Source organism: Mercenaria mercenaria, chromosome 19 (assembly GCF_021730395.1).
Source record: "Mercenaria mercenaria strain notata chromosome 19, MADL_Memer_1, whole genome shotgun sequence".
NCBI classification, from domain to species: domain Eukaryota; kingdom Metazoa; phylum Mollusca; class Bivalvia; order Venerida; family Veneridae; genus Mercenaria; species Mercenaria mercenaria.
The window spans coordinates 30,781,804-30,795,464 of record NC_069379.1 but is presented as its reverse complement, the minus strand read 5'-3'; positions in this window follow the sequence as shown (position 1 = coordinate 30,795,464).

Sequence of the window (13,661 nt, the reverse complement as noted above, 5' to 3'; positions counted from 1 at the left end):
GGCCTCGGACTACCGTTCCGATGCTGTAAGGATGGTAAATATGAGTACTGTAGATAACCATGCTCCAACTTTGTCATGGTTTGGTAACAACAGGAAGAGCATGGTATATATCAGTATTACAGATGACCATGTTCTGGCTGTTGTGGTTCAGTAACAACAGTGGGAGCATGGTAAATATGAGTACTATAGATAACCATGACCCAACTGTTGTCATGGTTTGGTAACAACAGGACGAGCAAAGTATATATCAGTTTTACAGATGGTCATGTTCTAGCTGTTGTTGTGGTTCGATAACAACTGCAGGATGACGATAAATATGAGTGCTATAGATAACCATGCCCTAACTGTTATCATGGTTTGGTAACAACAGTACGAGCATGGTTTATATCAGTATTACCAATGCATATGTTTTGGCTGTTGTTGTCTTTCGATATATATGAGTACTACAGATAACCATGCCCTAACTGTTGTCATGGTTTGGTATCAACAGGAAGAGCATGGTATATATCAGTATTACAGATAACCATGTTCTGGTTGTTTTTGTAGTTCAGTAACAGCAGTGGGAGCATGGTAAATATGAGTACTTAACAGAGAGATCATGGTAAATATGAGTACTGTAGATAACCATGCTCCAACTGTTGTCATGGTTTGGTAACAACAGGAAGAGCATGGTATATATCAGTATTATAGATGACCATGTTCTGGCTGTTGTTGTGGTTCAGTAACAAGAGTGGGAGCATGGTAAATATGAGTACTGTAGATAACCATGCTCCAACTGTTGTCATGGTTTGGTAACAACAGGAAGAGCATGGTATATATCAGTATTACAGATGACCATGTTCTGGCTGTTGTTGTGGTTCAGTAACAACAGTGGGAGCATGGTAAATATGAGTACTGTAGATAACCATGCTCCAACTGTTGTCATGGTTTGGTAACAACAGGAAGAGCATGGTATATATCAGTATTACAGATGACCATGTTCTGGCTGTTGTTGTGGTTCAGTAACAACAGTGGGAGCATGGTAAATATGAGTACTATAGATAACCATGACCCAACTGTTGTCATGGTTTGGTAACAACAGGAAGAGCATGGTATATATCAGTATTACAGATAACCATGTTCTGGCTGTTGTTGTGGTTCAGTAATAACAGTGGGAGCATGGTAAATATGAGTACTATAGATAACCATGCCCCAACTGTTGTCATGGTTTGGTAACAACAGGAAGAGCATGGTATATATCAGTATTACAGATGAATATGTTCTGGCTGTTGTTGTGGTTCAATATATATGAGTTCTATTGAAAACAATGCTCTAACTATTATCATAGTTTGATGACAACAGCTGGAGCATTGTATATATTTCAGTACTATAGTTTCGTCGCCTGATTCTTATAGTGCTCTATCTCCATTTTTTGGAAAAATGAGATTTTTACATCATTTTGTTTGTCTCGCCGAGCTCTATCGTTCTGGAGCAAGAAAACGTAACTTTTGACGTCATAGAGGAAGATCCATCCTGGGCATTACTTTGCTCTATGTCCTCTGTTCGAATGTAACAGTTACGATTTAAGTACTCTATCTCCAGGACTTAAAGCACTGTAATGTTTAAAATTATTCTGACCAATCATACACATAAACTAACATCATGCGATCATCATTAGACTTCGTAAAGGAGTGTTCTATCTCCAGGTAACTTAATCCAGAATTGCTCTAACTCCATTTTAACCAATAGAATGCACAGTTACATAGTGATCACAACAAAATATGGCGGATAGGCATAGTTGTAGCATGTTTGAAATATACTGAGAATGCCTATCTACACGACATGCATAGGCGAGATTGCTTACATAGCTTAATTTTTTTATCATTTTAATACTTATACAAACACATAGCTTTGTCAAGCTATAGGCAAGAAAATACATGCAAGATTTTTCAACAAACCTGTAGTGATGTGGATTTCAGATAGAAGCTATTTTCATCATTCTGAAGCTGTATCTTGAGAAATGCCACTGAATATTATAGATACGCAGCTACGTAGTGAAAATCTGGCAAGCATACACAATTAAACTGGCTAATCTCTTTCGTTGCAATAAGAAATCTATATCGTGCAACGGAAGTTGCTTCATACGCAATCATTGCTTACTTCATATTCTGTTTAACAATTTAGGTACAGTTTTGCAATTTATTTCGTTATCTAGAGCGCTCTGTCCTACTATTTGATTACTTTTTTTGTAATAATCCTAAACATGTGAAATATTACAATCGTACGCCGTCTATGCTAACGGTTTAAAAAGGCAAACTTCTATAATAGAACTATAACACAATATCAAAAATTGAAAAGAAATTGGTGGCTTTTAAGCCTAAAAGAAATTTTGAATAGGATATATATAATACTGCAGACGTAATTTTCATGCATAATGGTTATTAAGTTATTTTCAGACGCCATAGAATATCTGATATAGGCCCCTATCTTATAATTGTACTTAAGTGTATACAATTATCAATTATTCCATGGTCACATTATTGAAGAAAATAAAATCAATTAGAAATCAAATAATTATACCCTATTCTTGCCCGGGTATGACACCGGTAAAAGTCATCCGAGGTTAGAGACTAATTCAGATAGTTCGTGACATCCAGTTCACAGTGAGATAAATATCTTCTTTCTTTATTATTGGTAATTACATAATTTTCAATGGCCTAATAGGTAACTAAATTATATGTATTATATTTCAGAAGACCTTAAACAAGATTCTTAAAATTTATCAGATCAAGATTTCAGTGTAATACAATGTACTTGGTTTTAGATGTCGTTGAGATATATCAGCCATCACGCTATGTTTTTAACATTTGTTTTATGAATCAGTATGTTAGTACAATGTCTGCCCAGTGCTAATGTTCAACCCTTGCATAAAACTTCTTAAAAGGACTATTAGGCTATAGCCTAATATATGTTATTCAACACTGGGACGTGGAAATATGTTCCTTACACCCGATAGTTTCTATAATAATGTTTGCTATAACCACTTTGTTTTACATTGAAGGGACATTTTAAATTGTTCCTTATAACCAAAAATTTATCGAAAATTCATTATAACTGTGCTCGTTATATTTGAAGTTAACTGTATACATTAATTTTGCTAGCGTGAAATCACAATGGCGAGGTACGAGATCACAAACATAATTTTGCGTTTTGTGCTTCTCCATCAGGTGATAAGCGAACTGTTTGATCACGACGGCGAAACACGAAATCATGACGGCAAAGCACGAGACCACAAGCGCAAAATCTCGAAATTTTCTTAATTTCGCACTTCGCCATCGTGATCTCTCGCTTCGCCACCGTTATTTCGCTCTTCACGCTTCGCTAACATGCGCAGGTGATACGCGAATGGCGAAGCACGAAATTGTTCAAATCTCCCATTTCGCCGTCGTGGCCTCGCGCTTCTCATATTCATAGAGAAAGCAGAGCGTGAAATCACGAACATTGCTTGATTTCGCACTTTGCAATCATGATCTTGCGCTTCGCCGTCGTCATTTCGCGTGTCATGGACAGGCGATACGTGAAGCGCGGAATCACGATGGCAAAGCTTGCGATATGGCAAAATTCCTGTAAACAACTATCGCATATATATATATACTTATAGACATATCCCTTGAATGATATATCCAGTCATAATAATATTTTGAAAATGTGTTACCTCGAACCATCTGTTTTGAATAAATATTTGCACACATGTAGGCCTACATGAACCACAGTTTACATGTGCAATATTACACGAACATCTAGTAAAACAATACATTTTATATAAAAGAAATGAGAAAGGATAAATTATTCTTGCAATATTTATGCTTCAAATATACGCTAAAATTTGCACCATTTGCCGTTCTCACATTAAAAAAATAATCAAGGGGAGGATACCCCGACTCCCACTTCACCTCTGCGTACTATGTAAAATGTCCCAGCTACGTGTCTGATATAACAGCGATATTTGCAAACATGTTTCCGTGAAGCAAATTTGTGTTATTGTCTATTAAAAGCAGTAGAAATAAAACCAAAACAGAACATATTTTACTTTACAAAGTTACAATAAGGCACCAACTAATTTTATTGTTGATCACTTTTTTAGTATAGGACAACAAGAACTGGCAGTACAATATCCCTACTACCAGATGCAAAAATCCTATCGTTAAACTTGCAACCCTTGTCACCAGAGAAAATTAAATGTACTTAAAAAACAAAGACAAATATCAAACAGGGAATGCAATGGTGAAATTCAAACGGATGCTAAATGAAAGTACGTACATGAAGAAACTGTGAGGAATATAAATAACGACTGTGTTTGTGAGAGAGAATAGATGTTTCTTAGAATTTCAAGTAATCAATACTTATTACAAATGGTTGGTGTGAATCAAAATCAATGCCACAAAACTATTAAAGTATCACATGATGTAACTGTACCGCGGAATATGAAACATATGTTCTGTGACTGCAAATGGTTAATTGTAAAATTAATGCTATGAATTCTTGTTATGATACTCAGTATTAAGTTGAAATGTATGCCACCAGTTTTGAGTACGACATGCAGAAACTAAAATGAATATATACAATAATATTAGTATGAAAGGTATGACCGGGACATATTATATGCGATGTAATATCTTTGAGCCTTGATTTAATTGTCAGAATTATGTGAAAAGTTAACAAGAGGCCTAAATTGGCCTAAATCCTTCAACTGAAGAAAACCTTAACAATCTGACTTTGCTTCTAACTAGGGTTGGTGAAAATCTTTTAAGCTGGTCATTATTTTTTATCATGATCATTTTGCTGTCACGCACCAAAACACATAACCATAGGAAGAAATCATTTAAAGTTATTTCCTTTTCAACTCTAGTGGTCCCTAAAAGGGCCAAAGTGTCCCTATTTGACTATAAGACATAACATGGTAAAGGACCTTATAATGATGCTCCAGACAAGGTTTTATGAAGACCCATTCAGGAGTTAGAGAGGAATTTAGTAAAAGATATGTCTATTTTTAAGTCTTGTTAAAAGACCTAATAAATGTTTGATAAAGGTCCATCAAGCGGTTGAGAAGTAGTCATTTAAGGGCATTTTTAGCTTTAGGTTTAGTGGCCCTTTAGAAGGCCAAGTGCCCCCATCCCTACCCACAATTAAAAAGAAATGGAGGGACCTTATAATGATGCTACGAACAGAGAATGATGACAATCCATTGAGTGATTCATTAGAAGTAGTCATTAAAGGTAGTTTAATTTTAGCCCTAGAAAGAGCAAACAGCCTCCGCTTGAATAAAATTGGAAGAGAGCCCTCCAATGATGCCACTGGCCATCTCTGATGAAGATCCGTCAAGCGGTTTCATGACAAGAAAGTATTTCTATTTGTAGCTCTAGTTGCCCCTAAAAGGGACAAAGTGCCCTTAATCAAACAAATTTGAGAAAGGACCTTATACTGATCTCTAGACCAAGTTTGGTGAATATCCATCAAGTGGTTCATGAGAAGTCGTTTAAAGGTATTTTTATTTTGAAATCTAACAGCCCCTGAAAGGGACCAAATGCCCCCAACAGAACAATTTTGGTGAAGATTCTTATAATGATGCTACAAATCAAGTTCGAAGAAGATCCATCGAGTGGTTCATGAGAAGAAATCATTTAAAGACATTTCTAATTTTAGCTCTGGTAACCCCTCAAAGGGGCCAATCGTCCCCATTTGAACAAATTTGGGAGAGGATATTAAAATGATGCTACAGACTATGTTTGATGAAGATCCACCAAGAGGTTCATGAGAAGTTCTTTAAATGTTTTTTCCTTTTTTTTTCTGCTCTGGCGGCCCTTAAAGGGGCAAAGATTAACCATTTGATCAAACTTGATAGAGATCTATCTGAAAATTCTACTGACCAAGTTTTGGTATAAATGTAACCAGTAGTTTCAGAGGAGAAGAATTTTAAGTACATTGTTGACGCAGGAAGACGGACGATGGACGCCGTACAATCCACCTATACTAATAACTAAAAAGAGACATGAATAACACATTGTGTTACATGCAGAAATTGAACATAATATAAAAACTGTTGTTTTGTGAAAGAATACAGTTATTACTGAGAATATTTAATTGCAAAGACAATGTTATTAGGTATTGTTATAATGCTTAGTATTATGTCAAACTTAATGCCAACCGATAACAAAACATGGACAATCTTACTCAGCGTAATGAAAATCTAGTTGTATTTGGCAAATACATGTAGAATAGTTACGACTAAAAACGATTTTAGATCTGTTTTTCATTGTTGATGATAATTATTGCGGTCACTGAGTAATTAAACTTCAAAATCTTTTTGTTGTTGTTTAACACAATACTACGATAGGGTTTTACGAATATCCATCTGCAAATAATTTCGACAAATATGCCTAGTTTAATAGTCAATTATGTCGTCTGTAGCGTAGTAGTTTAGTTAACTCTGGACAATTTGGACAGCATGGTAAAAAACTGGCAGATCAGTCCAAATCTTCTGATTTTTGAACACCTGCCCCTCACCACTGTTTGAAACCTCGCTTTTTCATGTGAGGAAGCCATCTAGCTGACACGAAGGAAGTCATATACCCAGGTATCCGCCCGTGCCAAAAATAATGCACTTAGAGTCCTCCTCTACAATGACAATCTTAAAAGTTGCAATATGGCCTATAATATTGTGTCAGTTTGACGATACTAAAACCAAAACCAATCCTCCTTTAAATAATTTCAAAATGAGTACAACGACTGTAATTACTGTTTAAGAGCTCTTGCCCTATTTTCCATATACAATTGTAATAAATATTATCTTGCTCTATGTCCAATTTTGTAAATTTACAGTGCTCTATGTCCCGATAGAGCAATACACCTTTAACATTTTTAAATTTTTTTTTCAAATTTGCTCTATCTCCAAAGTGAAAAATGTATAATTGCAGAAAAGTAAAAACGAAAGGTATTTGAAAGCATTTACAATCTGAAAGAACTAAACGCAAAGAACAAGTAGATATATTTATCATCTTTTTCGCCCAGACATAAAGAAACTAGACGAGAGTTAAACTTTGGAAGCGATTTTCGCCACGTTTAAAAAATAGTAGATAGAGCATCGTTCCACTCACACGACGGTTTACCATGACCACCAGTAGCAACAGCTGGAACATGGTATACAAGAGTAATATAAATAACCATGCACCGACTCTTTTCGTGGTTTGATAACAGCAGCCGTACTGTAGTTATGGTTCGGTAGCAGCAACTGTAACATGATATATGAGTACTATAGGAAGAGAGTAGTATTTATCAGTAATATAGTTAAACATGTCCCCACTGTAGTGGTGGTTCGGTAGCAAAAGATTTAGTACGGTATATATGAGTTATATAGATAACCATGCTCTACCTGTTATCATGGTTTGTTAACAACAGGATGAGCATGGTTTATATCAGTATTACAGATGGCTATGTTCTGGCTGTTGTTGTGGTTCGATAACAACTGCTGGATCAAGGTAAATATATGTACTATGGATAACCATGCCCTAACTGTTGTCATGGTTTAAATGAACAGGAAGAGCACGGTATATATCGGTATTACAAATAACCTTGTTCTGACTGTTGTTGTAGCACATTTACCAGTTAGAGTTTTTCTTTCAATAAAGAGCATTGCAACGTATGAATTCCAAAAAATGCTAAGATAAAAAGGGACAGAATTTTATTATTATTATTATTATTATTTACCAGATTTTTATAGCGCTCTTTTCATCTATAAAATAAACGTTTAAAAGCGCTGTACAAACTGCATGATATGGACATACAATACAACACAAAAAATATATTATATAAAAGGTATTTAGCCTGAATTAGGTTTTACTCTGCATTTTTGTACTAGATATTTTAAAGGACAATAAACAATAGGAAATAAGTTCCATTGCAAAGATTGTTTTTCAGTGAAAAGTGAGTTGCAATAGACCTTGAAGAAAAAGTGTGTTTTCAATGATCGTTTGAAAACATCCAAGCTTTTAGCATCTCTAATTGTAGCCGGAAGAGCATTCCATAACTTCGGCGCAGCTGATGAAAAACTACGTTTCAGACAAAAATAAATAATGACGCTTCTAAGGCTTTGTGATCCACATTTAGGGATTGGAGAAGTATTTAATAACATGTATACGTCATTAACGAAAAGATAAACATTCTTATCATAAGTACAATTGAAAATAAAAGATCGAGTGCACATTCTAACGCTGTTATAGATTCTGAAGCAGAAAATACAATCGACGTAATAATGTTAACGAATAGTTGTTGCGCTGTTAATAAAGTTCTCGAAACATAGACTAAAATACTGGGATTAAAAAGCCGTATTGGTATCTATTAATTTTAAAAACAAATATCTTCATGAAAACCCTTACGAAAACGGTAATAGAAAATAGAAAACGAAGATCAAATAAAAAAGGAAAGCTCGAGTCCAAATTAACTAAAATCTCTGAGTTATTTCCCGGTATTATAGAATATACATTATCTAAATTTCAAGAGATTATCCACATAATTTGTTGATGATATAAACTTTTCAACAAATGAAATGGATACATTTGTACCATATCTAATCGATGTAAATCTAATGAATGATGAATGTTTTAGATAAAAATAATGCAACAACTGTTCCTTGAAAGATAACGGTGCTTCCGTGGCCGAATGGTTAAGATCGCTGACTTCAAATCACTTGTCCTTCATCGACGTGGGTTCGAGCCTTACTCAGGGCGTTGAATTCTTCATGTGAGGAAGCCATCCAGCTGGCTTACGGAAGGTCAGTGGTTCTGAACATGTGCCCGCTCGTATTGAAAAAATGCACGTAGGGGCACCTGGGTTTTCCTCCACCATGAAAGCTGGAAGACGCCATATGACCTATAATTATGTCGGTGCAACGTTAAACCCAACAAATAAATAAATTGAAAAGATAACAAAATGCATTTATGTTTACAAAGTTTTCACGTCATCCAAAACCCACACAATGTTTCAGTCGAGTAGTTTCAAATGTTGGCTAGCATTCATCGACAGTTTATGATCAATGTATTTCATAAACAAAGTCGTTAAATGAAATAAAACAAACTGGATAATGTCAACCAAGCACATTTTCGTACAATCAAAATGTTGTTATTTTCCAACCAGGTAGTAATTTACAAATATAGCATGCAAAGAAACAAGCCTCTTATAAAACCTGTCAGTTGATCAAAACAGAATTAAAACATACTTTCGAACTACATCATCGTTCATTTCAAATGTCAAGAAAAAAGTATTTACCCAACCTTAAAATAAATAATTAAGTAGAAGACAACAATTGTACCAATTTGTGCTTTTTTATTAAGATAAGGATTTTACGCATAGCAGATAAGCAATTTTAAACAAATTGAAGACGACCTTATGCTAACAAACACGTTTACCGTTGCATTTAGTTATTGCGGTCATCTGATTCTGTGCTGAAGCTACTACATTGCGAACAAACTTCCGATCGTAGTCTCGCCCGAAGAGGAGAACCAAGATATAAGAAGTTAAAAAGCACAGAATGCAATGGGAATGATTATATTTCAACTCAAACTATTTTTTACGATAAATACCTTATTTACGCTAATAAAGTGTCAGATCTTTAAATTTGCATAAGTATTCAGTATACTCATATGAATTGAATGTCAAACCGACAAAATCATAGGTCATAGAGATATTAGATATGTATTGAGAAAAATGCACGAGTTCTGCAGCGGAAATATTGCGCGAGTTTAAGAGCGCGATATTATTCCTCGAAACTGAACGAATGCATATTTCTCGATGCAAATCTAATAATCTTTTTATTACATACACACATTACAATTGTAATTATTATATAAATGATAGAAATTTGTTCTTAAGCCTGTGTAAAACTGAAAATATCGTCGCTAAAGAACTTTTGAACGTGACGACATGCATTGAACTGACGTCACAAATGACGTCACGCACCCGATATTAAACTGGAACGTCAAAATGGAAAAAAATATTCACTTTTCAGGTTCCACTGTAACTTAACGGAATGTATAACTGAGTATGTAATAATAGGTCATATGATGACTTTTCAGCTATTGATGGTGGAGGAAGTCCCAGAGTGCCAGTCCTGTACATTATTTCATCACAGGCGGGCAACTGGAAAGAACCGAAGCAAGCCGGATGACTTTCGCACATGAAAAATCAAACGCCCCGCTTGAGGCTTGAGTGCTCATCGGTGACGGGTAAGTGATTTGAAATCAACGACCTTAAAATTTGTCTTTCAATATGTTTTCACTTGCTTGTCACGCTTTATGTATTCAGGTAAATTATATTTATTACTTTTTTATGTCATGTTTATTACTAAACATTTAACCTTAAGTTTCATTGATGCGATGATTTTGAATTCATTATATATCTGATAACAAGTGTTGCTTTTAAGTGCCACATATCGGAGACCCTTAATAGAAGATATTTTGCTAAAATATTTACAATTAAACTAAAGCTGGATTTTCGATGCAAACTCTTTCTATATTTTGTTCGTTTTTTACATTAATAGACATTGTTAATCTATAAACGTTTCATGGCAAGTGTGACACATATTTTGTGAATTGGAATATTGCGCCAATCTTTTTCCATAGGAGTCATCTTTGGGAACGGTATGTATAGCATATTATGTATATTGCAAAATTGGACATTTGGTCTTTTTCTGGAATCAAAAAGGGGAACGGTATGTGAGTGATATCACCTAGGTGCTCGTACATGTCTTTGGTCTTCACTTCAACTTGCCAAAACATTTTTAAATTTGACCGCTATAGAACATACTAACACCAGACTCTGTCCAATTGAAAATATAAAATCTGACATTTATAACGTTTGTAAAGGTATATATCAATTTCAAACAGAGGACTTGAGGTGGAATGCGCCTAAGTTTAAGTTAAAGGGTTCGGTTTCGACATTTTGTTTTATATGAAATTAAGCATATTTCTCATTTAATGCCTATTTTGCATTTTTGATGTATCGATTTGCTTATTATTCATCAGATTTCCATATCAAAAAGTCTTTAAAGTGGTGTAAAATTTGTGAATGTCATTTGAAAGTTGAAGTTGATAATTATTTACGTTAACTCCCTGGGGCCGAAATGCGACTATAGGCGTAATATTTTCTACCCCCGTAGCGTCGATATCCGACTATACGCGCGTTATCAGGACTCCCCAGGACGGCGATTGACGAGTATAGTCGCGGCACCGCGATCATGCTGATTGTGACATGTACTTGTTAATTTTTGATAATCTTGGCAAAAGCAAAATTATTTTTGCATACTGGGTATTATTTCTTAGATGTTATAATTAGTGCTAATTAGTTCCCTTGTTAAAATAAGTGTTTGCAATTATGCGGCCATGTAAAGACGAAATCCACTGTGCTTCGTTCATACTGTATTTCAAAGGAGTAAAATAATGTCGTCTGCCAAAAATCTTTCTTAAAATAAAGAAAATATTCATTATCATGCAGCTTCTGACATATTAGTTCCGTCCGATGATGATTCAGACGTTGAAATTCCATTATCAGTTAAATGAATGGTCGGAAAAAGTTAAGCTTTAGAAGGCTGAAATATTCGTACACTTACATCGAACACAATACAAACTGAAAAACATGAACACAACAAAACATATTTTATAAAATATAAAAACAACGTGACATATGTTTATGTAGTCACGTTGTTTTTGTATTTTATAAAGGTAAATGTAAATATAACTTAACTGTCTCAGCGTGTGTCACAAAACGTTTGTGTACATATATACATCAAAATTAACCATGATCGATATTCACACAAAAACGGGTGTCAATTTTAAGTATGATTATGTAAATGTTCTTTGTAAATATTGTATTTCTATTCATTGGAATTCAATGCCTTTACATGTGAAAAAGTAAGCGAACCAGAAACGTTCAAATATTTTCAACGCAGAAGGTTCGTTAAAATTGTGAATATTTCGAAGTTAAAATATTTTTCTATTTGGATATAGGTTACGGATGAAATAGGATATAAAAATATTTTTTCAAACTTCGAAGATTTTGTAAGTTTATCTTAATTTATTTTAATCACCCATGATTCCCTTCACGATTTCAATTCACTGCATGCGCGTGAGATTGCGATAAGATCAGAAAATGTTCTTCGACGTTAGGTGGTAATTCTTATCTCGCCGCAGCAGATATGTTACGATATCGGCCTCAGGGAGTTAAAGTGACATCAAGGCGACAAATATGACGTTGAGTTTTAAATAAAAAAAATCCCTCAATATTATTTCATGTAACACCCATATAATGATAAAATTTGACACGAACAAAAACAAACCTAATAAAATGAAGAATGATTTATTTTCTGTCGACTGAAGAAACGGGGCCACCGAATTCATATCTTCGTACAAATTATATAACGCTACACCTAGCCCCTAATCACAAGGTACTGCAATTGAGTATTTTTACTGCATAACCCCTTTTTAGACAAACTGTACTGTTTGATTTTTCTTAGTATAATTAAATAAAAATAGCCGTCTTCAGTCTTCAGAAAATAATACTGGGGTATACAGAACCTAACCGACATCGGCACATATGAAAAGGATAAATGAGGAATATTCATTTCAACATAGCACAACGCGCCAAAAATTATTTGCCTAAGTTATTAAAACTTCCGAATATTTGAAAGACCTTTTGTTATCATGTTCGAATAAACATTATTGATTTTTAAACATTATTGCAAATTTTACATGGAAGAGAGTAGTCGGACATTCCGATTTGAAATAAAGGGCATATGGAGTATGTTTGTTGTAAGGATGCTGTTGCTCTGAAGAGGTTTATTTATTTAGCAACTTGGCTAGATTGAAAGACTATCATTTGCAAAGAGTTTTAGGCTATCCAGAGATGTGTGTTAAGAACGTTACATCTGTATGCATAGAGACATAATAGACACATATCCCATATAGTTTTACTTTATTGTTTCCTAACATAAGAAACCTAGCAAATATCACAAATAGAGTAGAGCTGGTAAATCTCATTTTTAATTCTGTGTTGCTATTATCTATATGGACGACTCAAGAGTCGTAACTTTGTTAGGAGGACCGGCGGCTAAAACTTGCAACCCCTTGTTTCGTGTATAAGAGATATTAGGTTTTGTATGAGTACGTGTATATATGTAAGATTTCAATATTTACATTTTTATAAGCGTTTGAGATGTCAAAATTTCAAACAATTTAGCGGTGCACTTCTCAGAAGTTTATAAGGATACGGCCACACGTTGATCTATGATATTTTATAGTAACGACGTCTTTTTGTACAAGACTTAGTGCATATACAGGTAAATTGACTGTCGAGACTGTTCGGCAATTCTCGGTCTACTCCGTTCTTCGCCTATGTATCGTTATATTAACATTGATGATCATATGGATTTAACAAATATTATGAAGGCTCATTTACAGTGTTTGCAACGATAAATTTTATTAAAGATCTACCACAACCTAGTGACCTACTTTTTCCGCCCAAATGAACTTGAACTTCGAGCAAATCATTCTGATATTGATGGTATAATACAGCTATTAGACAAGATGACAGGTGGACAATTTAGGCCCTCCCTAAAATAATGTGATTCCACAACG